Here is an 8,007-nt window from a genome sequence, read left to right as displayed (position 1 = left end):
CTAAAAATCCAAGAATTAATTTATTCTACAGAATTAATACCGATTGCTTGATTTCAAATATCCAAGCATATTCATATTCCCATGTGTCACTAAGTTTTTTTGTGTAGAGTTGATATAGTCACATTAGACTATGTCACATACTGCATTTGCTCAGCACGCTCGGTTCTCTTTTAGCTCGTGCACCCCTCCCTCCTCCCCCCTTCTTTTCCTGGAATCCACACCAACTCTGAAGAGCTTAACTCTCCAGTTTCTGAGAAATCCAGTCTGCAGGGAAATGCCAGTGCTCACAAAGACCCCGAATTCCAGAGTCTCAGGAGCCTCCTAACTTGATTTTAGATGGGTTTCCCCCCTTTATGTTTTAGGCCTTAAAAATACTTTTATCGGAGTGGTGGTACACGCCTTTAATCCCAGCACTCAGGAGGCAGAGGCAGGTGGATCTCTGAGTTTGAGGCCAGCCTGGTCTACAGAGTTCCAGGACAGCCAGAGCTACACAGAGAGACCCTGCTTCAAACAACCAAAAATAAAAACAAAAACAAAAACAAAACAAAACAAAACCAAAAAAACTAAACCAAACCAAACCAAAGCAAAAATCAAAAACCCCAGAAATCTTTTAACTGGTAAAAACTCAAAGTTCCATTTAAAAGTAAAGGGAATAAAATAAACATAATATAATATTGTATAATATAATACAGCAAAATTCTGAAGTTCATATTACCTGGGGCATTGTTAAGAAAGAAGACTCTTGGTTTGGGTTGAATCACATAGTTTAGAAAGAGACCTACTGTTGTTTTGTTTTTCTAGTTAATGTTCTTCCTAATGGAAGGAGACGTCTATAAGGCCAAGGATAAGTATACCTTCTTTTTAAAATGTAATTCTTTGAGAACTTCATAATGCATACAGTGCATTTTGATCATGTTAGCCCCTGTGTCTCCCAAGCATACCTCTTTGAAGTCTTATTTCTTCTTTTGCATTTGGCTTCTGACATCTGGAACTCTAGAATTCCCTGACTCAATGGTCTCTCACATTTGCTACCATGGCCTCAGCATGGCTCTTTCATGAGACTGTCATCTAAGTGTGTGCGGCTGGGTTTGAGGTGGCTAAGAAAGGGATAGTTAGAGGGGATACATCCAGAGCTTGGGCATGGGGGTTGGGATATCTGCAGGTGTGACTGATCAGAGTGGGAGCTGGAGATGGGTGGACAGTGAACTTAGGCTGGTTATTGTATTATATTAAATGTCAGGTGTGGTATATCAAGGAATCTGTGAGATTGAATGACGGTGGACTTCTAGTTCATGAGGATACAGTGGTGTCTTAGCTACATTTCTATTTCTGTGACAAGACACCATGACCAAGGCAATTTATAAAACAAAGCATTTAATTTTCTCTCAGGGTTTCAGGGGCTTAGAATCCATGATGATGGAGCAAAAACATGGCAGCAGGAACCACTGAAAGCTTACATCTCGATCTGAGAGTATGAGACAGATAAGGAGAGAACAGTGTGAATAGTGCAAGTCCTTTGAAGCCTCAAAGTCAGACCTCCTCCAACAAGGCCACACCTCTTAATCCTTCCCAAACAGTTCCACCCACTGGGTGGCAAATATTCAAATGTATGGGCCTATAGGTGTTACTTTCATTCAAACAACCACAACTGGTCAAATAGGAAAAGAGTATGTCATATCTTGATTTGTAATTCTTAAGTGCTACAATAATGAGGATTTGGGGCAGGTGTAATGGCTCAGTGTGTGAAAGTACCTGCAGTACAAGACTGAAGACCAAGCTCAATTCTCAGCTCCCATATTGGAAGGAGAGAAATGGCTTCTGAAGGTTGTCCACTGTCCTCCATGTGTATAATGTGGCTCATACCTGTCTACAGGCACATCTACAAAACACAAATAACATTTAAGAAAAAGTTGGATTGCACTTCTTGTCTGGTAGTAATTTTAAGGAGGAGAGATTTAAACCCACTGTCTTAAAGGTGAGGGCCTGGAGTGGAAAGAGTAGATGTGACTTGAATGAGATTGTCCATTGGGAATGATGGGACTGGGCCAAGACTGTTGGGATTCTGTAAACTCCACCCCTCAATTACCCGGCAGTAACCAGGTATGCTCCGCCCCAGTGACCTGACACTATAAAAGGAGCTGCTTGCCCCCTCCTCTCTTGCTCTTGCTGCCTTGCTCTCCTCCCTACTCCTCCTCTTCCCCTTCCCTTCCCCCCTCTCCCTCCATATGCTCATGACCGGCCTCTACTTGTCTATTCCTCTCTCTCTCTCTCTCTCTTTCTCTCTCTCTCTCTCTGCCTCTACCACCCTCTTAACTCCCCCATGACCTGAATAAACTCTATTCTGTACTATACCGTTGTGTGGCTGGTCCCTCAGGGGGAAGGGATTCCCAACATGGACCCCCCAGAGGCATCTCCCTTGCCCCCAGGCCTAACCGCACCTCCATGGGCCATATCCCCCAACTCTCTTCATCCTTTCCCTAACATTGGTGCCGAGACTCAGAACGTCACCTTCTTACAACATTGGTGCCCCGTGACTTTTTCTTTTAGTGAATTTTCCTTTCATAGGTGCCCCCGTCATCTCTTTTCTTTACAAAGACTCTGGGTCTCCCAGTGTAAGGTCGGATCTTTTCACAGCTGCTTTTCTTCCTTCGTTCTTCAGTTCATGCTCAACCATCACCATGTTCAACCAGCGTCTGACTTGTTCCTCTGCCCGGGAGGCTCCTCGTCTTCCTTTGTGATCTATCAGAGTGGGTCCCAAGCATGGCAGCCCCTGTTTAGGGTCAGTCATTTCATTTCTACTTCCTCCTTCCGGTAGATTACTGAAGAAAGGTTCATTTTATTCACAAGTACTTCAGGCTGTGTCCCTAAAGGAGAAGCATTTTTTAAAAATCTAAAACATGATTTCATTCTACAATAGATTCTAAATAGATTGCTTAATATCAAATATCCAAGCATATTCATGTTTCCAAACTTAGTGGGTCTTGTTGCTTTTCCAGCTGATACCTTGACAGTAGAATTCAGACAAGGTAAGCTGGAGTTCAATTCCCAGCACCCACATCACAGCTCACAACTGTGCATAACTTCTGTTCCAGAGGACTTGACACCCTCACACAGGCACCCTCATACATGGAGGCAAAACAGCAGCACAATAAAAACAAATAATTTTAAAAATAAATAAACAAACACATGAAATAAAAATAATTAAAAAATTTCAAACAAGGTCCAGAGGCTGCATTTGCTCAGTATATATTTTTTTGTTTTGTTTTGTTTTTTTAAATCATGGATCCTCCTTTTCTCTTTTTCTTAGAACTCATTTGTTAAAGAAATGGATGGTTTGACTTGCCGTTTCCCACGTTCTGCATCCATGTGGCACTGTCATTCCTTCCTCTGCTTGTTTTCTGAAAACTGCCACTCAGACCTGGAGGCCTCAGCGGATTCATGCTTATTGACAAAGACCCCACTGACAGCCTTTTTGCTTTGACTGGGGTGGGGATTGGGGTGACCGGTTCCTGGTTTGTTTTTAGTTGTCAATAATGATCCTCGTTTAGCATTTAAGAAACAAAGACTGGCCTTTCTGGCTTTGTGTACCAGTGTTTTGACTGCATATATGTATGTACCCGGTGCCCAGAGAAGCCAGAAGATGGCGTCGGATCCCTGGAACTGGAGCTATAGATGATTGTGAGTCACCGTGTAGTTTCTGGGAATTGAACTTAGGTCCTCTGCGAGAACAGCAAATGCTTTAAACTGCTGAGGCATCTCTCCAGCCCCTTGCTTGGCTTAAAACTTAAATGTTTTTATTAAATCTTTGGGAATATCATATGTACTCACAACATATTTTGACCCGGGTCCCTATTTACCCCATTCCACCCCTACCTTTTCCCAGGTCTACCTCTCATGCCTCTCAACAGCTTCATGCTCTCTGTCTCTGTCTCTCTGTCTTTCTCTGTCTCTCTATGTCTCTCTGTCTCTCTCTGTCTCTGTGTTTCTGTGTCTCTGTCTCTGTCTTTCTCTCTGTCTTTTTGTCTCTGTGTCTTTGTCTCTCTGTCTGTCTCAGTGTCTCTGTCTCTCTCTGTCTCTTCATCTTTCTGTTTGTCTCTGTCTCTCTGTCTCTCTGTCTCCCTTTCTCTCTCTCTCTCTGTCTTTCTTTCTGTCTCTGTCTGTCTGTCTGTCTGTCTGTCTGTCTCTCTCTCTCTCTCTCTCTCTCTCTCTCTCTCTCTCTCTGTCTCTCTCTCATGTACAGAGCCATCCACTGAACATGATCAACCTACTGGGGCCTAAAGAAAACCGACTCTCCTCCCTCAACAGCCGTCAACTGTCAATAACCCCTCAACTGTGGGTTGGGGCTTCTCTCTCTATGCTGGGATGTCAACTGCCTCGACTGACTCTGTTGTCCTTTGGCTGTCACATGTGTGAGATGGCTCACACCTGCCTGCTCTCCTACTTACAACCCACACGCACACAATCCTAATAAATAAAAGTTGAAGAGAACGTTGGGGTAAGATTGTGCAGGTCTTGTGTAGACAGCCTCAGCTGCTTTGGAGTCAGGTGCTGTCTGACGTGGGTTCTAGGAACTGAACCTGGGTCTTCCACAAGAGCAGTTTGCACCCCCAACCACTGAGCATCTCGAGAGACTCGTGGTTTTTTTTTTTTTTTTTTTTCTGTCTAACTGCTTCATCTATCCCATCTAATACGGTGGTAATAGAAGTGGTGAAAGCAGACATCCTTGTCTTATAGATCTTAGGAGGAAAAAGATGCCATCTTTTACCATAAAGTATGTTGTTAGCTATAGGAGTCAATATTCGATTAAGTTTTCTTCTAGCCTTAGCTTGTTGAGAATTGCTTTATTCTCAGATTATGGAAAGACATTGGAGTTTGTAAATGCTTTTTGTTTTTCTATTCTAATTATTATATGCTTTTGGTTGTGTATTCATTTTGCTGGTGTTGAGGTGTGCCCTCCCCACCCCCAGCGTAGCTGCAGCCATTTTGTTCCATGCCCACCAGCCATTTTTTATTGTTGCTGTAATTTGCCTGCCAGTCAGTTATTCGCACAGAAAGCAACTTGACTCGGAGTAGGGCCATGCTGACCACATAACCCGTTGAATTCTCTAAGTTCTATATGAGGTTTGTTAATCTTAAGAAATTCCACAAAACTTCACATAAGACCCATCAAGTCAAATGTCAATATGAACTGTCATGTCTAAAATGGCTTGAGTCAGAGCTGACCATTGGGCAGCCCTTCCTGCACCTCTGTATGAGCTCATTGTGGTTTTTGTGGTCCCCCCCCCACAAACCTCCCCTGAAAAATGTTTAGTCATGATTCAAAAAATAATTCCAAGCTATGTCCCTGATCCGATCAGTATTAGGATGTGCATTATAAACTATCCCTCTGGGACTGAGATTGGTGTTCATGTGGTTTGTTGAGCAACTCTCCAACCCCAACAGCTAGGTTTTTTTCTTTCTTTCTTTCTTTCTTTCTTTCTTTCTTTCTTTCTTTCTTCCTTCCTTTCTTCCTTTCTTTCTTTTTCTTTCTTTCTTTCTTTCTTTCTTTCTTTCTTCCTTCCTTCCTTCCTTTCTTCCTTTCTTTCCTCTTCCTCCTCCTCCATCTTCAAGACAGGATATTACTGTGTAGCTTGGGCTGGTATGGCAGCCTCAAACTTAAAATCTCCCTGCCTCTTCCTTTGGAGAAGTTGGATTACAGACTTGAATCATCATTCTGTATAGTACTACTGGCTGTAACTTTCTTGTGATGTCCTTGGTTTGGTATCAAAGACTCATAGTAAGTTGTTAAGTTATTTATCTATCTACCTACCTATCTACCTACCTACCTATCTATCTATCTATCTATCTATCTATCTATCTATCTATCTATCTATCTGTCTATCTATCTATTTATCTACCTACCTACCTACCTACCTACCTACCTACCTACCTACCTACCTACCTATCTATCTATCTATCTATCTGCACCCTCATACACATACATGCAGGCAAAACACCAATGCACATCAAGTAAACAATTTTTAAAAAAGGAAATAACTATAAAAATACACCAGTGTGTGTGTGTGTGTGTGTGTGTGTGTGTGTGTGTGTGTGTGTGTGCATGTGTCCACATGTAGCACTGTGTCAGAGGTTTGTGAGATTTGGTTCTCTCCTTCACCGTGAGGAGCCCTGGGATCAAACCTGAGTTGTCAGACTTGGCAGCAAGTTCCTATACCCACAGAGCTATCTTGCCTGCCCACTTTAGTATATTTTCTTGAAAAAATATTTCTCCCACCTCTTTTTCTAAAATGTTTATTTGGCTTATTCCATGTCTATACTGTTTTGCCTATGAGGATTTATTTGTACCATGTGCATGTCTGGTGCCCGCTGAGGTCAGAAGAGGGAATCAAATCCTGTGGAAATGAAGTCACCATGGGGGTGCCAAAACCTGTTTTTTTTTAAGATGTATTTTATTTATTGTATATGCATGCACACTCTATCTGCATGTATACCTGTGACCTGCAGGCCAGAAAAGGACATCAGATCCCACTACAGATGGTTGTGAGCCACCATGTGGTGGCTGGGAATTGAACTCAGAACCTCTGAAAGAGCATCCAGTGCTCCCAACAAAGAGCCATCTCTCCAGTCCTTCCCCCCTTTGTAAGAGCAACAGTGTCCTTTTCTGTTGATCCATTTAGCCAGTTGAATAAGTGTCTCTTTGCTGAATGCCTCTCTGACTATCTCAGAGACTCACTGGCGAACAACCAACCTCCTCGGGTCCTCTGTCACCGAGAAACGCTGGGCCAACTCTGAGATTTGAAGAGACCTTTCCCTCATCAATTATTTCATTACCCTAAGTACAGTTTGATTAGAAGAATGGATTAAACATGGTCTCAAAACAGACCAAAGTGGAAAGCAAAATCTGCCTCCCATTCTTTCCTTCAATGCCGCATGACGTCACCGTGTTACCCGATTGAGCTCTATTTAGCTGAACTTTTGCAGAAAAAAGAAATCAAAAAGCTGTTATGTGGGCTGTTTTCCTGAAAATAGTTCTTGACAGTATATTGTAGAATGTTTTCCTTCTGTATTAAATTTTATTACTCTCTCCACTTTTTAGCCTACCTACTAAGACTTATCACCAGGCACGACCCCGTTTCCCCGGGTGAGGAGTAGGGGATGGCTGGGATGAGGCCCATTTTTACTTAATTTTACTGAATATTCAGACCCAGAATAGAAGGTCTAATATTTGTGGGTTTTGTTTGGTTTGGGTTTTGTTTTGTTTTTCAAGACAGGGTTTCTTTGTATAGCCTTGGATGTCCTGGAACTCACTCTGTAGATCAGGCTGGCTTTGAACTGTAGATCTGCCTGCCTCTGCCTCCTGAGTGCTGGGATTAAAGGCATACACTACCACTGCCTGGCTTAGAAGGTCTAATTATTTTATAATTAACCCAACTACTTAATGAAAAAAAACCCTCAAAAACTACAATAGTCTTTATAGTCTAAAAAAATTTGGTGTGTATGTGTGTATGTGTGTGTGTGTGTGAGTGTGTGTGTGAGTGTGAGTGTGTGTGTGTGTGTGTGTGTGTGTGTGTGTGTGTGTGTGTGCATGTGTGTGAATGCAGACACTGTGGACATCTGGAGGTCAGAGGACAACCTGTAAGAGTTGGTTCTTGCCTTCAACCTCATAGAGTTAAGGTTTCTCTTGTTTCTGCTACCCTGGAGAACTTCTGATGAGCTGGCCCTTGAGATTTCAGGCTGTCCTCTCCGCCTACTTCTCAGGAAGACTGCCCAGACCACATATGTACACCACCATGTGCTTTTTATGAGTTCTTGTGGATGAACTCAGATCATGAAGCTTGTGTGACAAGCACCTTTTATCTGCTGAGCCACCTCCTGGACCCTAGAATATTCCTTTAAGTCCTGATGAGCTCAAAGTTACCTTTGGAATCTTAGCATTTTGAGTAAGAAGATGCTTGTCATCAGCACCGGCCTTCTCTTTTCAAAGGTGGAAAGCCTGTTTTCTGTCTG

The sequence above is a fragment of the Micromys minutus genome, assembly GCF_963924665.1.
Source record: "Micromys minutus genome assembly, chromosome: 28".
Lineage (NCBI taxonomy): Eukaryota > Metazoa > Chordata > Mammalia > Rodentia > Muridae > Micromys > Micromys minutus.
The sequence above is the reverse complement of the archived record's forward strand: the minus strand, read 5'-3'. Positions refer to the sequence as shown.